This window comes from Cannabis sativa, chromosome 5 (genome assembly GCF_029168945.1).
Source record: "Cannabis sativa cultivar Pink pepper isolate KNU-18-1 chromosome 5, ASM2916894v1, whole genome shotgun sequence".
Lineage (NCBI taxonomy): Eukaryota > Viridiplantae > Streptophyta > Magnoliopsida > Rosales > Cannabaceae > Cannabis > Cannabis sativa.
Genome location: NC_083605.1, coordinates 17,467,432 through 17,490,833, shown reverse-complemented (window position 1 = coordinate 17,490,833; position 23,402 = coordinate 17,467,432). Strand labels below are relative to the sequence as shown.

General features: G+C 33.1%; 2 long non-coding RNA genes across 2 annotated transcripts; both read left to right on the top strand.

Moving 5' to 3' along the window:
• The first annotated feature begins 19,894 nt into the window (after positions 1-19,894).
• LOC133038552 (uncharacterized) lies at positions 19,895-22,433 on the top strand. Its single transcript, XR_009688064.1, has 2 exons — positions 19,895-19,954; positions 22,298-22,433. It is a non-coding gene; the product is annotated as an uncharacterized LOC133038552 (long non-coding RNA).
• A 273-nt stretch (positions 22,434-22,706) lies between these two features.
• LOC133038551 (uncharacterized) lies at positions 22,707-23,177 on the top strand. Its single transcript, XR_009688063.1, has 2 exons — positions 22,707-22,776; positions 22,874-23,177. It is a non-coding gene; the product is annotated as an uncharacterized LOC133038551 (long non-coding RNA).
• The last annotated feature ends 225 nt before the right edge of the window (positions 23,178-23,402 follow it).

Below are 23,402 nucleotides of genomic sequence, written 5' to 3'. Positions count from 1 at the left end.
CATAAATATTGAATTTAAAATTCTAAGTGTTTATGTGGTATATGATCTCTTTGCAAAGATGAATATACCATAGATTTTGTATCAATAATAAAACACAAACACATACAAACTTGATAAAAATATAAATATAATTAGTATTGCCATACACAAGAAAAAGAAAAACATGAAGCTCAATTCATAATTAAAAGAGAAAACTTTTTTAATATTCTCAAAAAAAAATAAATTGTCTGCATAAATATGAAATAGGGAATAAAATCCCAAACCAATAATTGAAACTTTATTGTTTATAAATTGAAACAATTAAATCAAAAATATAAAAGTAGATTTCGAGCTTCATCTTCAATCTTGGACAATCTCCACCCTTCTGTACATCCATCCGACTCAACTCACTAGGATAGCAACCAAGTTTAAGCAGCTCCAGGTGAAATAAGAAGAAAACAAACATGGTTAGTAGATCGAGAATTAATAACCCAAGGGGATAATAATTCTCTAAAACACATGAGTTTATAGCATAGATAGAAATCCCTTGTTTCTTTGCTAGAAACTTAGGGCACTGGGGTTTTGAGTGGCCCTTTTCATTGCAATAGAAGCACTTTCCTTTTTGCTTTGCGTCGGGATTAGCAGTCTTTTTATTTTTAATTATTTTAACAGCTTTAAGAGGCTTCTTGCTATTCTTCCAATTCTTCTTGTTACTGGGTTTCGAAGCAGAGGCATTGTGTGCCTTAGCTTTGGTCGTACCATTGCAGTGCCAGAATTAGGAGCTTTAGTTCCTCCTTTCTGTGCTCCTCCAATCAAATTTTCAAATGTCTGAAGGTTATTAATTAACTCGTGGAAGTCAAGCTCCAACTTGTTCATCACATAATTTGATGTAAAGGGCAGAAAAGCTGGAGTCAAACTATTCAAGATCAAACTCACTTGAGTTGTCTGATCTATAATAGCTCCATGATTCTTAGCCTCTTGGAAGTAACAAGTAATCTGGAGTAGGTGGTCACGCACGCTCTGATGAGCTTTCATCCGTGCATTGATGAATCTTGGTCGCCTCAAAGTGTGCTTGAATTGACGCCATCCCAAACAGTTCAGTTAAATGGTTCATGAATTCTGCAGCCGTGAGAGTGTTGACAAACATTGTTTTCAAGGTGTCAACCATGCTAGATAGCATAAAGTATCGAGCTTTGTTGTTAGCATTCTGCCAATGCTCAAACTTTCCATTGACTGCCTTGGTCGCATTCTCACATGGCTACTGAGGAAGGTTTTACTTATTTAGCATTAAAAAAATGATAAAAGAAATGGTAAAAAAGCCCATAAGTCGCCAGCCATGGATGTGGGCCACCACTTTGTAATTTTTCTATTTTTTCAACTATTTATCTTATTATCTCAAAAATGTCATTTTTCCAATTCAACCATTTAAATGCCAAAATTATTTATTTAATAATTAAAATATATTATCAAATAAAATTTCCATTTAACATATTTATTAATTAGACATAATAAAGCCTCTTAATTAACAAATAAACCCTAAAATCTCTTGTCTTCACAATTAAGCCCTAACTTAGTGAAAATTCATAACCTAGACATAGTCTAATTTTGAAATTATAATTGATTAATTAAAATCAATTAACTAAGTCTTACAAGAAATATTGTCTCAACTAGTAAGGGGACCATGGGCCTATATAACCGAGCTTCCAATAAGCAGCTCTAGAATTTACCAAGTAAATTCCCTAACTTATTAATTCCTCATTGCATCCAATATAGAACTTGGAATTGCACTCTCAGTTATATAGAACGCTCTATACGTTCCACGATATAGATACGCTATAAACATTTAACCATCATTTTAATCTCAATAATCAAAGATCCTCTATAGATGATTTACACCGAGTAGGGATAAATTTAGCATTTCACCCCTCAATGTATTTTATCCTTAAAACACTTAGCTTCCTATAAATAATATTTCAGTGAACTAATATAATCACTGAAATAATAGCTCTTCCATTTATCTCCATTAAGCAAAGCTCGGACGAAATCATCATTTCACTTCTATGTTCAGATAGAAGCTATAGATTCCATATCTTTGTTTAGCGCTCCCACTCAATTGTACTATCATGTTCCCAAAATGTATGTATCACCTAGACGAAAAGGTAGGCTTAACTAACAAATCAAAGAACACAAATAACACTCTTGAGATCGAACCTAAACATGTAAGGATCAAGATCTTTTGATCTAAGATCAACCAGTGATATTAACTTAGAAAGATACAACGCTAAGATTATAATATCTTTACCAAGATAAATATCGATCCCAGTCCAATGTATACTCCATACATTTGAAACTAGCATACTTAGCCAATGTTCTTGAAAGAACATAATACTTTTCCAAGGTGTAAGTATACTTTATTACTGATTATCACATCAGTGTAAATCTAGTGCACTGATGAATAAAGAGACATTATCTTTTGAAGCATATAATCACAATTACATTCCACTGTGTTGACATCACTATAATTGTGAATAACTATATGTTTTGGACTTAATAGATTTTGTACACGTTAAACCATAAACATGAAAATAATATGTAAACATAAATAACTTCTAATCTTCTATTTATAACAAATCAGATTAAATTTAAATAAATTTTATTTAGGGCATAAAATCCCACGATTGGTTATCTTCCAAACTATCTTCATTTTTTTTTTTTTTAATTTTCGAGTAGTTGTCAACTCTTTCTCACTATAGCAATTACAATCTGCCTTAAGCAAATTTAAATATACATTAATGATTTGGTAACTTTGCATATTTTAAATTTGCTCGTATGAATAGTTAGATTATCTATCCATTTTCTAGGTTCAAATACTATTCTCAAGGAATCATGATGCCTCTTTTTTTACTTTCCTAGCTCGTGAGAACAATTAGTATTTAGTTTTATACGCAAGTTATAACTTTTGATTTTCCTTTCCCGTCAGATAGGTTTTTAATAAAAAATTATACTTGTTTGATCCCTTCTTTGTCAAAAAGGTTTGATCAAGATGTTATAACAATTCGACCCCTCTCTCGTAAAAAAGGTTTGGTCATGGAGTTGTAACAGTTCGACTCCTCTCTCGTCAAAGAGGTTTAGTCGAGAACCTTTAAATTTCAAAAAAAAAAATTAAAATGGCAGGTTTGCATTATACCATGTATTTCCAGATGAATTCCAATTAATCATACAAAAATGTTGTTGGTATTATATTTATCCAGGATCTTAGATCTATTTGCAAGTATGTTGATTTAACAACCTAATATTGAACTTCTAAAACGATGAACTAAACACATAAAAGTTAAGAATAACTTACAGTGATTGCAGCGGAATTTATGTCTCCTTCCACTCAGATCTCTAACCCTTGATTCCTGTCTGTAGCAGAGTATAATGAAGATCTGAGCCCGAAAGTTCTTCAGTTGGATGTGATCCTTCACAGTCTTCCAAACTATGATGAGATAGTGAATGATGTGAGTGGGCACTTCTCTCTCACTAGGGAATTTCGAAATCTCTCTTTGTTTTCTCTCTTATTTTCGTGTGATACACTTTGCAGAGCAAAGTTTCTCAAGCAACACATGCATACAAAGAGAAGAGAGAGGCTGCTATAAATAGGAAAAGAGAAGACCACAACTTTCCAAATAAACAGTTTCCTCTTTTACTGTGTAATAGAATAACTGTCTTATTTAGTGTGATTCACCACTTTCCTATTTAGGCTAGGCTTTGATTAGCAATTAAATGACAAATTAAATTGAAAAATAATAATTGGGAAAAAGCAATGATGTGGCCGGCCATGGTGTGAATGGGCCTCACATTAATTTTGCAATTTCCTCAATTTTATTTCTATTTCTCCAAAAATGCCATTTTTTCAATTCTAATCATTTAAATGCCAAAACTAATTATTTAATAACTAAAATAGATTATTAAATAATGTTGCCATTTAAAATTAATTATTAATTCAGACATGCAAAGTCTCATAATTAATAATTAAACCTAGAAACCCTCTTATTTACGATTTCATCCCTAAACTGTGAGAATTCACAAATTAGACATAGTCTAACTTTTAGAAATATAATTGATTAATCATAAATCAATTATAGAGTCCTACAAACAGTATAGTCTCAACTAGAATGGGGACCATGGATCTATATTCTGAGCTTCCAATAAGTTGAACCGATTTACCAAGTAAATCCCTAACTTATTAATTCCTCGTTGAATCCACTCTTAGAACTTGGAATTGCACTCTCAGACTTATATAGAGCATATCATATGTTTCACGATATCAATATGCTATCTCATTTAACCATTGTTATAATCTTAATGTGATTTAGAGATCCTCTATATAGATGATTTACATCGAGACGGGACTAATTTACCGTTTACACCCCTCAATGTATTTTGCCCATTTGAACACTTAGTTACCTGTAAATGATGTTTTAGTGATCTAATATATAGTCACTGAAACAAGAGCTCATCCATTTACTTCTATTTAACTAAGCTCAAAAGGAATCATCACTTTACTTCTATACACCAGTAGAAGCTATAGATTTCCATATTTATGTTTAGCACTCCCCATTCAGTTATGCTATCATGTTCCCAAAATATATGTATTATCCTAACTCAAAACAGGCTTAAACTAATAAATCAAAGAACAAGAATAGCACTCCTGAGATTGAGCCTAAGCATATCAGGATTTAGATTCTCTTAATCTAAGATCAACTTCTGACATTGACTTGGAAAGATACAACGGTAAGTTTACAATATCTTTAACCAAGTTCAATATCGGTCCAGTCCAATGCATACTCCATGCATTCGAAACCAGTATACTTTACCAATGTTCTGGAAAGAACATAACACTTACTCCAAGTGTAAGTATACTTCATCGCTGATTATCACATCAGTGTAAATCCAAAACACTAATGAACAGGGACCAAATCTTTTGAATCATATAATCACAATCACATTCCACTGTATTGACGATACTATAATTGTGAATAACTATATGTTCTGGATTTAACTGATTTTGTGCATATATCAAGTATATGTATTAAACCATAAACATGTAACATACATGTAAACATTCTTCACTTCTAAATTGATAACTAATCAGATTGTAATGAGTTTTATTTAGGGCATAAAACCCAACAAATGTCCCATAAGTAATTTTTAAAGAATAAAACTTTGTAATGACTTAAATATAAATGATTCTCTTTATTCATAACTGAAGTTTAAATTTTACATTAGTAATGTAAGTTACATCAATTATTTATTGGTAGTAGGTTCGCAAATGTTCCACGTTCCAGTAGTTCTTTATTAGCGAGTCGTTGAGTCGAGCAAATTTATAATGTCCAACTCCAACTACTGCTTCGACGACACATGGACCCTCCAAATTTGGGTTGAACACTCCTGCATATGCATCTCTCGTATTTTCAAATACTCATCTTAGCATCAAGTCTCCAACATTGAATAGTCTTTTCTTGACTTTTTTGTTAAAATATCTTGTAACTCGGTGTTGGTATGCAGTGTTGGTAATTTACGACTCAATTCATTTTTCCTCAAGTAGATCAAAGGAAATTTTCAAAACTTCCTTGTTTTCTTCTTGATTATAAAACTCTTATGTGTGAGTCGATATGTTCACTTAAACATGCAGCATTGCTTCCGAGCCAAACACTAGCGAGAAAGGAGTGTGTCTCGTCGCTGTCTTCTCGATAGTTCTGTCGGCCCAGACTACCTGAGGTACCTCGTCAACCCATCTGCCTTTGGCGGGGTCTAGCTTCTTCTTAATAGTATCCTTTAACGTTTTATTAACTGCTTTCACTTGTCTGATTTTTTGGGGATTTTTCACCCAATTTCGGATTTTTTCCAATTTCAAACCCTAAAAAATCAAAATAAAATATTATTTTTAATATAATTAAATAAAAATATCAATTTTAAATTAGTAATATTAAATTTTTAATAGATTATTATTAATTTTATGATATTTTGAGGTTGAAATTTAAAAATTGATTATTTTTTTTTTAAATTATGGTCAGATTTAAAAATTTGTTTATTTCTTTAATGTTTATATATTATTTAATTATAAGGTTAAATATTTTAATATTTAATATATTTTAAATTAAAGATAGCATTATCTTTTTAATTTGAAATATTATATTAAAATTACCTTATATGATAAATTAAATAATTAATAAATTTTAAATTAACCTAGATATTTTTATAAATACTCTAACCATAATATTTTCAAATTCAAAATTGGTTATTTTGTTAAATATTTGATTGTTTATAAATTATAAGTTAGAAAAATAATATTTATGCTATTTTATATCATTTTACTTATTAGAAATTTATAAATTGTGTTTTAAATATTTAAATAACCTAGATATTTTTGTAGAAATTTGAACAATGCTTAATTTGAGATATTTTGAAATATAATTAGGATAATTATTATTTATTTATTATTTTATTCTTAAAATAATAATTTCCTAACCATATCTATTTTATAATTGGTTTATTTATTATTTTAATTTTATTAAATTATAAGATTAGAAAATGATTTTAAAAATATCTTTTTAGTTATTTTCAAATCAATTATCTTATTAGATATTTAATTTAATTTGATAAAATAATTCAAATGAACCTAGATATTTTAAATTAGTTTTCATTTTTTGAATTTTAATTTTTGGATGAGATATTTAAGGTTGGTTTTAACAACCCTAAATTTTCACAATCTAGCTGGTTAGTTTAAAATAATAATTTAATTATATTAATATCTTATTTCACATATTGTTACATGGATATTGTGTTTGTTTTATTTAATTGTTTATTCAAAACTTTTTTTTAACAAACCTATTATTTATTTAATCTAAATTGCTATGATTAACTTGTTGACATATCCAATGATCTGATTTTAATTATAGTCCAATTGTCAGTAGATCCTATAAATAATTTGTAACAGGTTAATTTTGTACTTTTTTCATCTGTGTAAATCTAGAAACATGATAGGGCCCAACCAAATCAATTTGACCTGTGTGAGCCTATATGTTTGCTTTTGGGCTTAGATGCATATAGGAAGCCCATTTAAGTTTAATTAATTAAATGAAAAAGGTTGCTAAAATAAAATTTCACATAAGTAATTTTATTTATGTCCAATTCGTATTGGGCTTATTCAACGAATAACAATTATTTATTGAATGGTTAAATTCCTCTCCTTTGGGCCTTGTGTGAGAGTTAGGGGGCCAATAGTAGTGGGTACGACATACTGAACCCAGCCCTCCCTCAGATGAACCACTCCAATTGTGAAGGCCCATTTGCCATATTTAGATAATTGTATTAGGTTAATTATATTTGTCTAACCTAATTAAAATTGAATTAGCAACATTATTAGCTTTAAAATATATAAAATTTATTTTTCATTGAATATTTTAAAGTTAATTTTAGAAAAACACTTAGTTAATGAGATATATTCTAGATAGCTATTTCTAGCAACTAATTATATTTTCTAATATTTAATTAATTAGGAAAATATTTTTGAGTTGAAAATTGATTATTTATTAATTAATTTTGGACAAACTTGAATTACAATATTTTTCCTAGTATTAAATTAGAATTAATAATTAAGTTGTTTTTTATACTTAATTATTTGATTCTTATATTGAATACATTTAATTAAATTGAAAATTAAATATTTAAGTTGATTTTATTCAAGATACTTAATTATTAGTTATTTTCAGAATATTTAATTAAATAGAAAATTATTGTAAGTTAGAAATTTTAATTTGAGAACAACTTAAATTAGAATAATTTTCAAAATATATTTCATTTTATTAATCATTTTTTTCACACCAATTTCGAAATTACATTATTTAATGCAGATAATTATGTTTTTTTTTAATAGATTAAAGTTGAAAATTAATTATTTATTAATTAATTTTAGATCAACTTAAATCAAGTAAATTTTTCTCATTAAATGATTAATTAAAAGAAATGGACTAAAATATATTATATTTTAATTAGAAAATAAAGTAGTTAGTTAGTGAAAATCTACATAGGTATTTTCTGTTTGATTGAAGTATTTTTCTAGTTATATTTTATTAAATAGAAAATTAATATTTAAGTTGATTTTATTCATGATACTTAAATATTTGATAATTTTCTTAATATTGAATTAAATAGAATATTATATTTCTGTTGAAAATTATTTTATTAATTAATTTTGGACCAACATAAATTAGAATAATTTTTCACGATTTATTTTATTTTATCTTAAGCAATTTCGAAAATGTATTTTTTTAAATACATTGGGTTTCAATTTTTTTTTTTTTTTGATCATGAAGAAAAAACTTCATTAATCGAACAAGACAAATACACCCTCAATCTTTCTCAAAGAAAGACCAACCTCACAACAATAATTAATTACAAATCATTCTCTTAAGTAAATCAATCTCTATTCTTGTCCCTTTTCTTTTCTTGATCATGCTCAATCTATACTTTACATCTTTTCTAATACTTTGAACAATACAATTCACTGTTTTATAATAATTCGAGTATATACAATTGTTCCTATTCCTCCAGAGATGGTATATAGTTGCTGCCAACAAAACCACCAGCAACCGACCTATGAAGCTCGGCTGCAAAGAAGACAACCAGCAGCACCAGCCGCTAAAGGAAGAATCCTAACCATTGAAACCCAGCCAACTAGACAGTTTGGTAAGAACCAAACTAGAAAGCCTACAATAAAAAAATAGGTGATGATGACTCTCCAAACCTGTTCCACAACTAGCAGAACAAGTATTTTCAACAACAATCTGAAACCTGCCAAGCATGTCTCTAGTGAGAAGGTTCGAATGAACCGCCTGCCAAAGAATGAAACCACGCTTCGGAATATTAAGGCTGCACCAGATCGCTTTGGCAGCAGGGTCTATAAGTTGATTAAAGGATGAATTAAAGAAATTAAAAACTCTAAAAGTTCCCCTCACACCAGCAAAATCGATGTCCTGTTGAGTGTAATCCATTCTCAGCCTGTATAACTTCTTCCAATACCAACTAGTGTCAGCTTTTAAGTTGTAAGTCTAGAAACTGGCACCGTTGAGATACACTGCATTAACCCATTTCACGCACAACAAGTCCTTTTTGTTCATTATGTCCCAGATAAATCTCGCAAGGGAGGCTATATTCCAACGAGAGCCATCTTTAAAACCAAGACCTCCAAGAGCTTTAGGGAGACACACCTTCTCCCAGCTAGCCAAATGGATCTTGGGCCGATTGTCCTTCAGACCCCATAAAAAACCACGACAAAGCTTCTCAATCTCCTTTATCACACTCTGAGGAAGAAGAAAGACTATAATCCAGTAGTTTCTAAGACCAATCAAAGTGGATTTAATAAGTTGAACACGACCAGCAAATGAAAGATGTTTATTTGCCCAAGATAGGATTCTCTGTTTCATCTTTTTGAGAATGATTCCGCAATCTTCAAGTCTCCATTTAGTAGGCTTAAGAGGAATCCCCAAGTATTTTAGAGGAAAGCTCCCAATAGTTAAGTTGTTTCTCTGAGCTAAGTCTTCAGGACAAGTCACTCCCCCACAATAAATTTGGGACTTATCAAAGTTAATTTTCAAGCCAGATGTTCTAATGAACTCCTCTAAAGCCTCCTTTATTACATGAACTTAATCCTTATCCCCTTTACAGAAAACAACAAGATCATCTGTGAAACAGAGATTCGTAACCTTAAGTTTTCTACAAATAGGGTGATACCTGAATTTTTTCTCCTTGGCTGCAAGCTGGAATCTCAGAGACAAGTATTCTGTTATAAGAACAAATAGAAGCAGCGATATTGGATCCCCTTGCCTTAACCCCTGCTTTCCTTTAAAGCTACCCTGAAATCTTCCATTCATAAGTAAGGTATAAGATGTCTCTCTCACACAAATCATAATCCATCTTATGAATTTAGCAGGGAAGCAATAAGACTTCAGCACTTGTTCAAGAAACTCCCAGTTGACTGTATCATAAGCCTTGCTGATGTCAATTTTTATAGTGCACCTCGGGGAGCAATTTTTCCTCTTATAGTTCTTCAAAAGATCCTGAAGAATCAAGATATTGTAAGCAATCGACCTACCCTTGACAAAAGCACCATGATTCTGATTGATTAAATTTGTAAGAACTCTAGCCAATCGAGAACATAAGAGTTTAGATATGCATTTATACAAGGTAGTGCAACAAGCAATTGGTCGATAATCAACAGCCCTGGAAGGATTATCAATCTTCGGTACCAAAGTTATGGCAGTATTATGAAGCTCAGCCGGAAGATTATTAGTATCAAAAAAATGAGTGATCGCACTATGGATATCCTTCCCCAACTCAGGCCAAAAAGATTTAAAAAACCCCGAACCAAATCCATCAGGACCTGGGGATTTAGTACTAGGAATACTGAATATCGCAGCTCTAACCTCTTTGAGAGAAAAAGGATTAAGAAGAGATACATGTTGGTCTATGCTGAGTTTTGGTCCCATGTCAATGCATTCTTGCTTGATGGCCAGTGTAGTCGGGTTCTCTTTTCCTATGATGTTCCGAAAGTGATTGAGAAAATGATTAACAACATCAGGGAAATTGTCAATGAAGTTTCCTTCATCAGAAATAAACGAAACAATTCTGTTATCCTCCTTTCTTTTTTTCTAGCAAGGCATGAAAATAGGCCGTATTAGCATCGCCTTTTTGAATCCAACTAACTTTGCTCCTTTGCTCATGATAAAGAAACTGTTGGGCTGCCACTTTCTCTCTATCCACAAGCGTTTTGTTTAGAGGATAAGCTTGGAGAACTAGCTGAGATAACTTGTATTCGCTCTTAGCCTTTTCATATGTCTCACCAATATCACCAACCGAGCGCCTATTGAACTCTTTAAGCTTATGTTTCAGCCTCATTGTTCTATAATAAACACCCTGGAGACCATAACTTCTCATCAGTTCACCCCAACTGTCTAACACAACCTCCTTAAACTCCTTATGCTCAGCCCAAAAGTTGTAATATCAGAAAGGTTTGCTGCCTAAATTTGCAGCCGAGATCATGTGAATGGTGCACAAGCAATGGTCAGAACAAGTTTCACAAGAAAAATGTGCCTGAGAATTGGAAAAATCATCCAACCAAGCTTCATTATGAAAAACATGATCTATCTGAGAAAAAAATCGATAATCTTGCTTATTAGACCATGGGAAGTTAGAACCTGTTCTCTTCGTTGGATCGACATCTATTTAGGCATACCAGGCTGTTGAATCTGCAAGTTCAGAGGCTGAAATAGGCTTTCCCCCCTTCCTATCATTGTGATGAAAAGCCGCATTGAAATCTCCCAATATGAGCCAGGTAGTTTGCAGCTTGATCCTAGATAAGTCGGACCACATCTCCAATCTACTCTCTAAAGAGTTGGCACCATAAACAAAGGTGGCAAGGAACTCCGTTTGTTGCCCTATCAATTTGATTTTACAGTGTACATGTTGCTTTGACTCCTTCAAGATTTCCATCTGAACAAACCTTTTCTTCCACACAATTAGAATTATGCCCTCGATCATGTTACTACTATAATAATCCCAGTTAAAAAAATTGGCAGCCATCATCTCCTTCAATTTATTCCCCTTTATTTTTGTCTGCACAAGAGCTCCAACACCTATTTTATTAACACGTAATACATCTACAACAAAATCTTTCTTCTCTTTTTTGTTCAACCCTCTCACGTTCCAACTACATATGTTGTTACTATCCATCAACAACAAAATAAGTTCGAACCTTCAACCCCATTTGAATCTCCTTGATTCTCCATAAGAAGATCAAAGGAGTTCCTCAACACTTGTGTTCGGCAATCATCTCTTTTCTTGGTTGACCCTGAACCTCTCAACTTAGCTTTAGGTGATTTCCATCCATCCTTATTCGAATTCAAACCATCCCTTTCCACCATTGTTTGAGTGCTTTCCATCTCACTATTCATTGGGGTAACAGGTTGTAAAGTGCCTCTATTTGTCTCTCTAGTAGCAGCATCAACATTCCCTTGAATAGCTGCCTGATTTTTATTCACTTGACTACCCAAGTCTTTGTCCCTGCTCATGTCAATCTTCTCAGCCTTCTTTCTCCCCTTGTCACTCTCTAGTTGCTTGTCTTTTTTCCTACAATCTGCCACTATGTGTCCATACCCCAAACAATGTTTACACTGAACCGACAACCATTCATAATCAATCCCATGTTCCACAAGCTGTCCATACTCATTCAGATACCAAAAGGAGCGTTTCGGTTTGTCTGCTATGTCCATTTTGACAAGCACTCTAGCAAACTGAACTCTTGTTCGATCTTTAGTATATTTATCAACCATGATTGTTTTCCCAATTGTGCTGATAAGTGCACTTAATGTCTTGTTACCCCAGTATTGAAGTCCAAAGTTCATGAAGCCTAATCCATAGAGGAACAGACTTCACAAGCTTGACCACATTCAGATCCGAGGTCCAAGGCCGAACAATGACAGGCTTCTTGTCAAACTTAATTACTCCTTTCTCAAGCACTTCATCATTAAATTTAACCATAGTGAGACCCTTAGTCATCCTAGCAATCTGATTGATACCTAGATGCCCCAAAATTCGTCTAATAAATCCATCAAACACAGCAGCAGGTATGTTAGCCCCCAAAACCATACAGATTACAGCAGACTTCCAATTAGCTTCCTCTAATTTCACCTCATCGATATCTACCTGAGAAATTTTCCTACCATCTTTAACAATAGGGCTTGTAAATTTCAGTTTGGGATCAGAACAGACGGTCTTACCCTCTCTAAATTTTTTCCAGTTATTTTGAGCAGTCGACTGGAGGTTCTGGGTTGCAGACAGCTCCAAATCTACCTCCTCCGCCCAGCTTCGACTCCACGCCAATTTTAGTGATTCCATTTCCTCGCAACCTACTTCTACAAAATAAGGACTCTATGAACATCCTCAGTTATTTGCAGCAACTCAGACTCTATTAGTGACTCATCTACGTCATTCTTCTCACTCTGGATCTCCGGCACCACCTTCGCTGGACTAGAAATCGACCGTCGGACCACCTTCCTCTTCCTCGCCATGGAAGAGAGAGAGAACGCGAGCCAAAGTTTTGTTTTTATGGTTTTTTTAGATGATAATTAATTAATTGGGTTTCGAATTTTGCTATACATATATTTATAGAAAATTAAATTTGAGTTGAAATATTAATTTTTTTAATTAATTTTGGATCAACTTAAATTGAATAATTTTCGAAGTATTTATTGAAAATTATTACTAAGATGGAAAATAATTTTATTTATTTTCAGATCAATTTAAGTATAATTTAATAAATATTAGATTAAAATTTATATTTAGAATTTTTTTGTAAATTGGTAATTTTAATTAAATAAATATATATTTAAAATAAATAGATTAAAATAAATATTATATGAAAATACACTTTAAAATAAAGAGCTTTAGTTATAAGGATATTCGATCTCTATTGTTGGTTCTACATATAGTTCTTGTCTTAGTGAGTAATCATCCCTAATGGATGAACGTTCATTTGCAATTTAACGCCGTAGAATCTCGAAAGATATGTATTATTTGTAAGTGTTTTATTCTTAGTATGGATCACCCTAATGGTGGCGACTATTAGTAAGACTTACAAAAGTATAAAACAATGGTGGAAGCTCATAAGATAGAATGGCCTTGACTCTCGCCTAAACGGGACAACGCTGGATTCTCATCCTTATCGAATAAAAGGTTGCTAGAATGCTTGTTATTTTAGATGAGCTGACACCTCTATTCAATGAATGGTATCTTTTTCTCTCGCCTAAACGGGACACTGATATCATTTTTTTGAAAACCTTGGAAATTATTTAGGATTATATGTTTTAGTATTTTCACTTGTCATTCCTACTTGCTAAATGCTTAATAATTTCTGAATTGTGTATGATTTATATTGAACCATGTTATTTTATGTTATTAATTGTAGTTTAATTTCGAATTTTCATTGTTGGTCTAACTTGGCTTGTTGTTTTTAATGGGACAAATCCTAATGAATTGTCATCCATTAGACAAACATAATAGTGTTAGATCTCGATAGATAAATATTTGTAAATGCAACATCTAGTTGTTCATCAATAGATTACACCTTAGAGAAGTATTTACAATATAAAACAATGAAGAAATTTATAAAAATAAAAATAACTGACTCTCGCCAATCGGGACATCGTTGGATTCTTATTTTAAATTTTAAATTATCCTTTAATTTTTCCTCTTAGCTTAAATAATACATATCATTAGATGAATGGTTTATAAATCATTTGCTTATGATGTCATTCTGCTTTCTCTTAAGAAATTGAATGATATAAATCCTTAATCTTGAATCTCCTATTGTATATATGTTTTGTTTACTATAGGCAATTTAAACTTAGAGTTAGATTAGTAGTGGTGGTCCAAGAAAGAATAATAACTCATGTATATTTGGTTAAATTTAAGTCTTTGACTTTAAATTTTAGATTCCAAATAGAAATTTTATAATTCTATTTCCTAGAACACATTATAAATTACAGTATGACTTTCACAAGTTTTTTTTAATATCCATTTTCTGTCAATAGATTCAAACTGTATGTTTATGTGTGGATTTGAGTTTAGTATTATGTGACAAAGATCCACTTGGACGATTCTAAGAACTTTATCTTGTAACTAGACCTAAGTCATGAAAAGACCACAGCTACATTCTTATATATCTATGGCATTTGCATCTTGTTCTTAGTTGTTTTGACAAGATCAATCTCTGCAAAGAGTCAATATGCCTATATCCACTGAAAGTAAGATCATCTATATTCGAAGATGGATGTACATTCAGGGGTGGATATGAGTTTTGTTATATTGTTAAGATGATCAATATTGATTTTACCTTATGCAAAAGAAATTTGAAATGTTTGAAAAAAAATTCATGAATTTCTGGCAATGGTGGAAAACAATTAAGTTAAGTGGTTAAAGATCTTGCGAACTGATAGGGGTGGAAAAATATTTGGTAGATATGCAGTTCAAAGATCATTAAGTTGATTTTTGAATTATATCCAAACTTTCCTCTCCAAAAATTTTATTTGCTTATTGATGATAGGATAAGGTCTATGATTAGTTACTAGCCGTTGCCTAAGTCCTTCTAAGGAAATACCCTAGTGATAGGAAAATTTCAGAATGATGGAAGTGTTGTGTACTTAGTATAAACCATTACTAGATTCATGGATGACCTAATCGTAATCTTAAGAAAAGCTGGAGCTGTTAACTAAGGTTAGCATGTTTGATAGCTATTCTAAGTGATTAGGGGTGGACCATCCCATAGTCATTAGATAAAAAAGTGTTTGTTTTAACAAATACTAATTTTCTAAGAACATGACAAAGTCTGAAAAAAAAAGTAGCAAAATAGAGGAGATAATTTTCTTTTTCATTCCAAAATTGTTCTATCATCTTATTCTGTATAGGATGGTCCCACTGCCTCTGTTATCTTGACACAACAAAAGATGACTATACGACCTATGTTCTTAGACAGAAAATCACAGTACCTTGCCGTAGTGGGAGGGTTTCAAGGAACTTACCCTGTTATGACTTGGAAGACACTTGTGATAAAAATCCATTGTTTGTTTAAACAAGTAATGGATTGTCAGTATAAGCAAGAGAACTATGGTTAAAACCATTCATATGGAATAACCAAAAGTTTTCTATTTCAAGGACAAGAAAGGAAATTTTGTTAGTAATTCTATTCAATGGACTTAACAAAACTTCCTATTCCTAGTATTATAGGTTTGAGTTTATCTAAACCTATGGCTTGTCGTATGCCTGGTGATTTACTTACTCTACTGCAAGCAACTCACTTTGGTAAGATGTTGAACCATTTTTTTTTTCTAGTGGCTAAATCAATTGAAGCTTTTCGACTTCTAGATATAGATTTCATTTATGGTAATTACTCTGGGGGTGGAGTAGTGATTTTGGAAAAGTGTAACAACCTATCTGAAGTCTCTAAGTCTACTAGAGAGACTGAATGTTAAAGTTGCAGGAAAGATACTTATTCAGTGTAAGGAAAGTTTTGTACAATTTTTTGCATTGTACCAACAATTTATTAACTACTAGTGTTACTTCCTGACAAACACAAAAGTAGTTGCCAAAAAGTAAAGAATCCATTATCCCTAGAGGAGTAGACATATAGAGAGGAATTCCACAATATGAAGGATTTTGTGATTAAGGAAGTGTAATGGTGGAGGAAAGGTTGTATTGAATACAACCTATCAGATCCTATTACGGAGAGAATACTACATATTACACTTGATCTGGATATCAAGGTGTAGAGATTATTTGAAATGCACTTTTTGTTTTATGTTAGTGCAAGTCAGAGTTTGTTGGGTTTTGTGCCTTAAATAAAACCCATTTCAAAATAATCTGATTTAATAATTAATAAAGATCAGAAACTGCATTTTATGTTGCATGGTTCACATGATTTATTTCATGATTATTTAATGTATGAATTCTGTTTATTCCAGAACATGTGTATTTGTTCATGATTATAGTGTCGTCAGCACAGTAAAATATAATCATCATGATATGTTCAAAAGTTTAATTCCCATGATTTTTCAGGTCACTAGATTTAGACTGGCATGATAATCAGCGATAAAGTATACATATACCTTGTATGTCCTTTCCAGGGTATTGGAAAAGTTTACCAGTATCGGATGTATGGAGTATACATTGGAAGGGACCGATATTGATCTTAGATAAGATATGATAAACTTACTTTTATAGCTTTCTAAGTCAATATCAATGGTTGATCTAAGGTCTATGGATCTTAATCCTTATATGGTTAGGTTCAGTTTAGTTGTATTATTTATGTTCTTTGACTTGTTCGTGGAAGCTGATTTTGGTTCTAGTGGATACCTACATCTTGGGAACATGATAGTTCAATTGAGTGGGAGCGCTAAACATATATATGGAATCTATAGCTTGTATAAGTTTTCAGAAGTGAAACGATGATTTCCTTTGAGCTTGACTGAATAGAGATAAATGATTGAGGCTTCATTTCAGTAATTATATTAGTTTACTGAAGTATCATTTATAGGTTGCTAAGTGTTTTAAGGATAAAATACATTGAAGGGTAGAACAATAAATTTGTCGCTATTCAGTGTAGATCATCTTAGGTAACACATCGGAGCAATGGCATAGAGAACCCTCGTCTGTACTTAATTCCCTCTACTATGATGTACCTTGCAGCATTCCTTCTCATCTTTCGAGCTTCATTTCGATTATCTGGGAGTTCCCCAGTGTTGAGGTAGGTCGCTATTGGCGTCATCCAGTTTGGGGAAGTTTTAATCATTTCGATCTCTTCCGTGCCAGTGATGCTAGGTTCTTTGAGGATCTGGATTGGAACCAAATTTGCTCTATCACTTACATTACTACTCGCAAGCCGGGCTAACGCATCAGCCGTAGTGTTTTCTTCCCTTGGAATTTGTTAGTGTACATCTGAATAGGATGAGCTTTAAAATAGGGCCTTAACTTTCTTGTTGCTAGAATCAAGTAGTAAGTGAGTTTCTTTATCAATGGGTATTGGCCTTCGGCCTCAATGAGTCTTTTGCTAATGTAATAGACCGGGTGTTGTATGTTGTTTTCCTCTCTGATCAGCACGGTACTTACAGCATGCTCCGTGACAGCCAAGTACATCCCAAGTTCTTCTCCGTCCAGAGGTTTCGAGAGTACAGGAGGCTTTGTGAGTTGTGTTTTTAGCTCTTGAAAAGCTTTTTTACATTCCTCCGTCAACTTAAATAGCTTGTTTCCTTGCAAGATGTTGAAGAACGGAACACATTTGTCTGTTGATTTTGAAACAAATCGGCTGAGTGCGGTGATCTGAACAGTCAAACTTTGTACTTCCTTGGTTCTTTTTCGCGATTTCATATATAGGAGGGCTTGAATCTTCTCTGCATTAGCTTCAATTCTTTGGCCATTGACGATAAAGCCTAGAAACTTACCCGAGCTGACTCCAAAGGAGCACTTTAAGGGATTGAGTTTCATGTTGTATTTCCTGAGGACTTTGAAGAATTTGTCCAGGTCATCTATGTGCCCCTAGACTTCCTGGATTTGACGAGCATGTCATCCACATATACTTTCATGTTTCGTCCGTTCTGGTCTTTAAAAATCTTGTTTACCAATCTTTGGTAATTTGCCCCAGCATTTTTGAGACCCAGTTGCATGACTTTGTAGCAATATAGACCCATATTTTTTCGGGAAGTTTTATGTTCTTGGTCCGATGGATGCATTTTGATTAACATATACCCTGAATAGGCATCTATGAAGCTCAATATTTCGTGTCCGGCTGTTGCATCTACAAGTTGATCGATTCTTGGGAGTGGAAACAGTCTTTAGGGCACGCCTTGTTGAGGTCTATGAAATCAATACACACTCGCCATTTCTTATTCGACATGGGTACCAGTACAAGATTCGCAACCGAAGCTAGGTAGAAAGCTTCAATTATGAAATTTTTATGTCATAACTTTTCTACCTCTTCCTTCAAGGCTTGAGTTCGCTCCTTGTCCAACAGCCTTCGCTTTTGTTGAACTAGTCAGAAATTGGGATCAATATTTAGGACATGCAAAATTACAAAAGGATCCATTCCGACCATATCCTCATGTGACTAGGCAAAAATGTCCAGGTTTGCTCTCAAAAATTTTATCAAGGCTTATTTTACTTAGAGCAACAAACCTTTTCCAATTATAAGTTTTCTGGCCAGAATATTTGGGTCGTTCTCAATCTCTTCTAGTTCTTCCATAGGCCAACACTGCTGCTTGATTCCCCAAGTCGAGGATTCACATCTTCATCCTCGCCATGGGAAGTTCCCTACTTAGAAATGTTTTTTCCCTTGTCCGAGCTTTGGCTAGAGGATACTTCCTTCTTAGCCTTGGCTATGGCAAGGTTATAACATTCCCAAGCAACTTCCTGGTTTCCTCTTAGACACCCTACCCCATTCTTAGCTGGAAATTTCAAGCATGAATGAAATATCGATGTAACGACCTTTAAGTCATATAAAGCTTGTCGGCTTAGCACGACGTGAAAGGCTGATCGAACGTCCAATACCAAAAATCGTGCCATTATAGTTATGCTTGTCGGAGCTTTCCCAACAGTGAGGGGTAGGCGAATTTGTCCTAGAGGTGCGACTCCTTGAACGGCGAAACCACACACGGGCTGAAGGCAGGGGGTTAAATCTTTGAGTTGGAGCCCCATCTTTTCATATGTGGTCTTGAATAAGATGTTGGAAGTGTTGGGTTTTATGCCCTAAATAAAACTCATTTCAATATAATCAGATTTACTTATTAATATACACTACTACAAAAGTCACTATTCACGTCGGTCAACGCGACTGTTCATCGCGTTGACCGACGTGAATAGTACCATATTGAATATATTCGTCATTTTTAAAATGTCACAAAAAATACATAAATTGCGTCGGTTCTTACTCCGTCACTAATTACCCAACCGACGGTAAAAGTAAAAAAATTAAAAAAATTCGTTCATTATTAGCGTCGTTTTAAAAGCCTCACTTATGCTTTATGTGGCCTTTTAAAACCGACGGTAAATCTATTGTGAGTGTGACAAAACGACGCTAATCCTCCTATTTTTCACTTACCCCCAAACACACTTTCATTTAGATCGAGCTCTCTTTTTCCCTCTCTTTTTCTACGAGCATGCCGCCCTCTCTTTCCCTCTCTTTCTCTCTTGCGATTTCGAAGGTGTAAAGGTGTCAATGGAGCTGCGATTTTCCCACCTCCGTTAGTCTCTCTCTTTCCCTCTCTTTTTCTCTTGCGTTCTCTCTCTCTCAATCTCTCTCTCTCTCTCAGTCTCTCTGTGTTATAATAGGTCTCGCCCGTCCTCATCAGCTCTGAAGGTTGTGATTTCGAACCGGCCGGCCACCTCCGTAAGTCTCTCTACTTCCCTCTCTTTCTGTCTTGCTCTATGTTATAACAATAACATGGTATATATGCTCTATTTTCATCATCAATGGATAATTTCTCATTTTGTTGAGAGTTTTGAATCTAAGTGATTTATTATAATTCAAGGGTTTGATATATTAACCAATTTGTTAAAACAACCCAATGACGTTAACAGGTTCAGAGTTTGATTCCTTTTAAGTACTGGCATAGCTTATTGCTAGATATATATGCTTCTCAAGGATTTTAGGGTTGAACTGGGAGGAGAAATTAATAATTTTATACAATATATAATTGAGAATATTTCAATGGTGCATCACGAATAGGATAGGTTTTAAGTTAAGCTATATTGAAGATCGAAGATACTGGAATTGGGTTCCCACAGAAGAGTCAAGGTTAGTATTAATACCATAGCATAACCTTATTATAGTGTGACTCAGGCAGTAGTTTGAAGGTTCTTAAGCTACTAATTTTTATGGAATGAGTCCATTTTGGGAATCTTTGTGCTTTCTTTTAGTTTAAATGCTAATCTTGTATGGTATTCTCTTATATCTTTGCTTACTTATTAGCTTGCGCGTGTGGAGGTAACCAAGTTTTGATCCGTTACATTTCTTCAATTGTTGGAGGAGGGTTCTAATTGATTCCTTTTTCCCTCTCTTTTTTCTTGGTGTGATTACTATCTTGCGATAGTTAACATTTGTGGGATTGCTTTACTTGTATAATTTGTCATGAAATTTCTCATTTACATGGGAAGTATAGCAGTAATCTTGAAATCCGGAAAGGCTTTTTAAATTCAGGAAATTGAGAAGTTATAGTGTCTCACTCTCTTTAGATTTCACTTACTTTTTTATCTTGTTAAATCCTTTACAATTTAAAAGTGGGACACTAGATGGTGTTGGGGGCATCCAACGAACCAGCTTTTGCTGCTGTTACCTCAGTTCTAGCAGCAACACCTACTGCCAGGCCCTCTGCTCCACCAACTGGCTGGGCCTCTACTACACCAAATGCCAGGGCCTCTGCTCCACCAGCTCCCAAGGCCTCTGCTCCACCAGCTCCCAAGGCCTCTGCTCCACCAGCTCCCAAGGCCACTATTCCAACACCTCCACTTGTTGCCCCACTCGCCCACACCTTGTGCGAGCCCACCAGCACCATCTCCGGTTACTTCTGATAATGTATTATTTACTTGCTTTTTAAAATAATTTTCATTATGCATGTTTAATTTTTATATCATAATTATTTAAGTTCTTTTTAAAATAAATTTTGTTTGTCTCTTGTTTTGTTTGCAAATGAAGAGATTGAGGTGTGATATGTACGTGATTGATCCCAAAGAAAAAGATCTGGTCTTAGTTGCATCAGGTTATGTGAAACTTGAAAAGGCAGACAAAGAAGGCAATATTATAATACATGGAGTTAAAAAGAAGTTTGATGATTTCAAACGTGTCTTTATTGAGAAGGTGGTTGAAGAAAATGCCATTCTACCATGCCCTATAGAACATGAAGGCTTCGACACGGTTGGTTTAATTCGTAAACAATTTTGTAGCTTGGCCAAAGAACCTAATCAACATACATCCAGATGATTTAGCGAAGGTACATCATTTTTTTCCTTTTCAAGTATATTTTCTTGAATAATGAGTAGGTTGAACTCAAATAGTTATTTGGTGATACTTTCTTTTTAAAGAAGCTAATGATAGTGTCTAGTGGGATGGGAATGCATTATTGGTGAAAATTTTGTGGCCATGATATATTCAAAGCTAGTTTTGTAAGTATTTTAAGACTTTAACCTCGGGATATTATTATATTTTGAAATTGTAATTAATTGTTTGATGTAGATGAAAGGAAAGAAGAAAGTTTCAAGAGATCATTTGGCTCCACCGAGCTCGGCCACCGATAAACCCAAAGGGGCCTAATAAACGGTCCACAAACGGTACATTCCCCACTGCAAAGACACAATTATTGTACGGACTTTCGAGATTGTGAAGAATTGGCACGCTAAGAAATCAATGAGATACTATATTAAACTAGGAAGTGTTCGGAGGAGAAGGCCAAGAGTGTTGGATCGGCGGCGACGAGGTGGAAGATGTGTGCGAGCTCCATATGATTGGAAATCTTGTTATGTCTCTTTGGTGCAGGTATAATAGTTAATAACTAAGTTAATATCTAAGTTAAAAATTATATATACAACTGTTTATTAATAATCTGTTTTAATTTAGTTATTTGCAAGAACACACACTTAATCTTGGTGGGTTGAGGAATACATATGCATTTAATAATCTCAGCCGGTATCAACTGAAGCTGGTAAACTCAAACAACGTTCAGAGAATCTATGTCAGCGAATGATGGGTATGCAACCTGAACAATGGTTGATATGTCCGTGGAATTCAGGGTAAGTATGTTTTTATATTAATAAATGTAACAAACTAATGGATCGATTAGTGAGTTGACTGAATTAACATGTTTTGTTCTGTAGTGATCATCGGTTGACAATTATGATTCATGCCAATACTCAAAGTGTTGCATATCTTGACTCGACGAATGACTTTATCCGAACCGATATTATGAAATGTATCCAAAACTAAGTTATAATTTTTTAAATTTAGATTATGTTACAAATCAATTCATTAATTAATTTCTTTTTTGTTTAGTCGTGGACATGTACGGGATCGAAAAAAATATACGAAACAAGGGTCCGGTAAAAAATCAACCAATACACGTGTCGGCAATGGGATGGAATACAATGTGGTTATTATGTTATGAAGATTATTCGAGTTTCATGACGGTTGTTAATCCTGCAAGTTTTTTGAAAAATCATGTAAACATGAATAACTACTCTTCTCTATTTAGTTTGTATTTTAATTATATATACTTTTAATATGTTGATTAATGTTTTTTGATCTTTTATTTTACAGTTCAAGTTAGACGCTCCCTATAGTAACGAGGAGATCAATGCCGTACGGGATGAGTTGGCCGAATTTGTGAAGCCATTGATTATAGATTAAGTACTTAAGGTTACTACACTTTTGATATAATACATGAGTAACAAGTTTTATGATTATTGTTATCTTTTGCATATATTATTAGTTTATATTTAGTTTACGATATACATGGAATTTAAGTTTTAGAATCGATTTTATTAACAATTTTGGTATTGTGTGATTAGTTAATAGAATCGATTACTAATTTAATATAAGTTTCAAAAATGTTATTTTAATTTTTTTTTGTATTATGTATTTACTATTATATAGAGTTATTCTAAAATTTGATAATGCAGGTGGGGAAAATTGCATGAAAAGTTTGCAATTTTCCCTTACTTATATTTGTGCTTCATTTTATAAGTGACGCAATAGGTAAAAAAAAAAAGTTTTTTCGAAATAGATATGACATTTTTAAACCGACGGAATAAGTTTTTTGTGACAATTTTAAAATGCCATGACACAT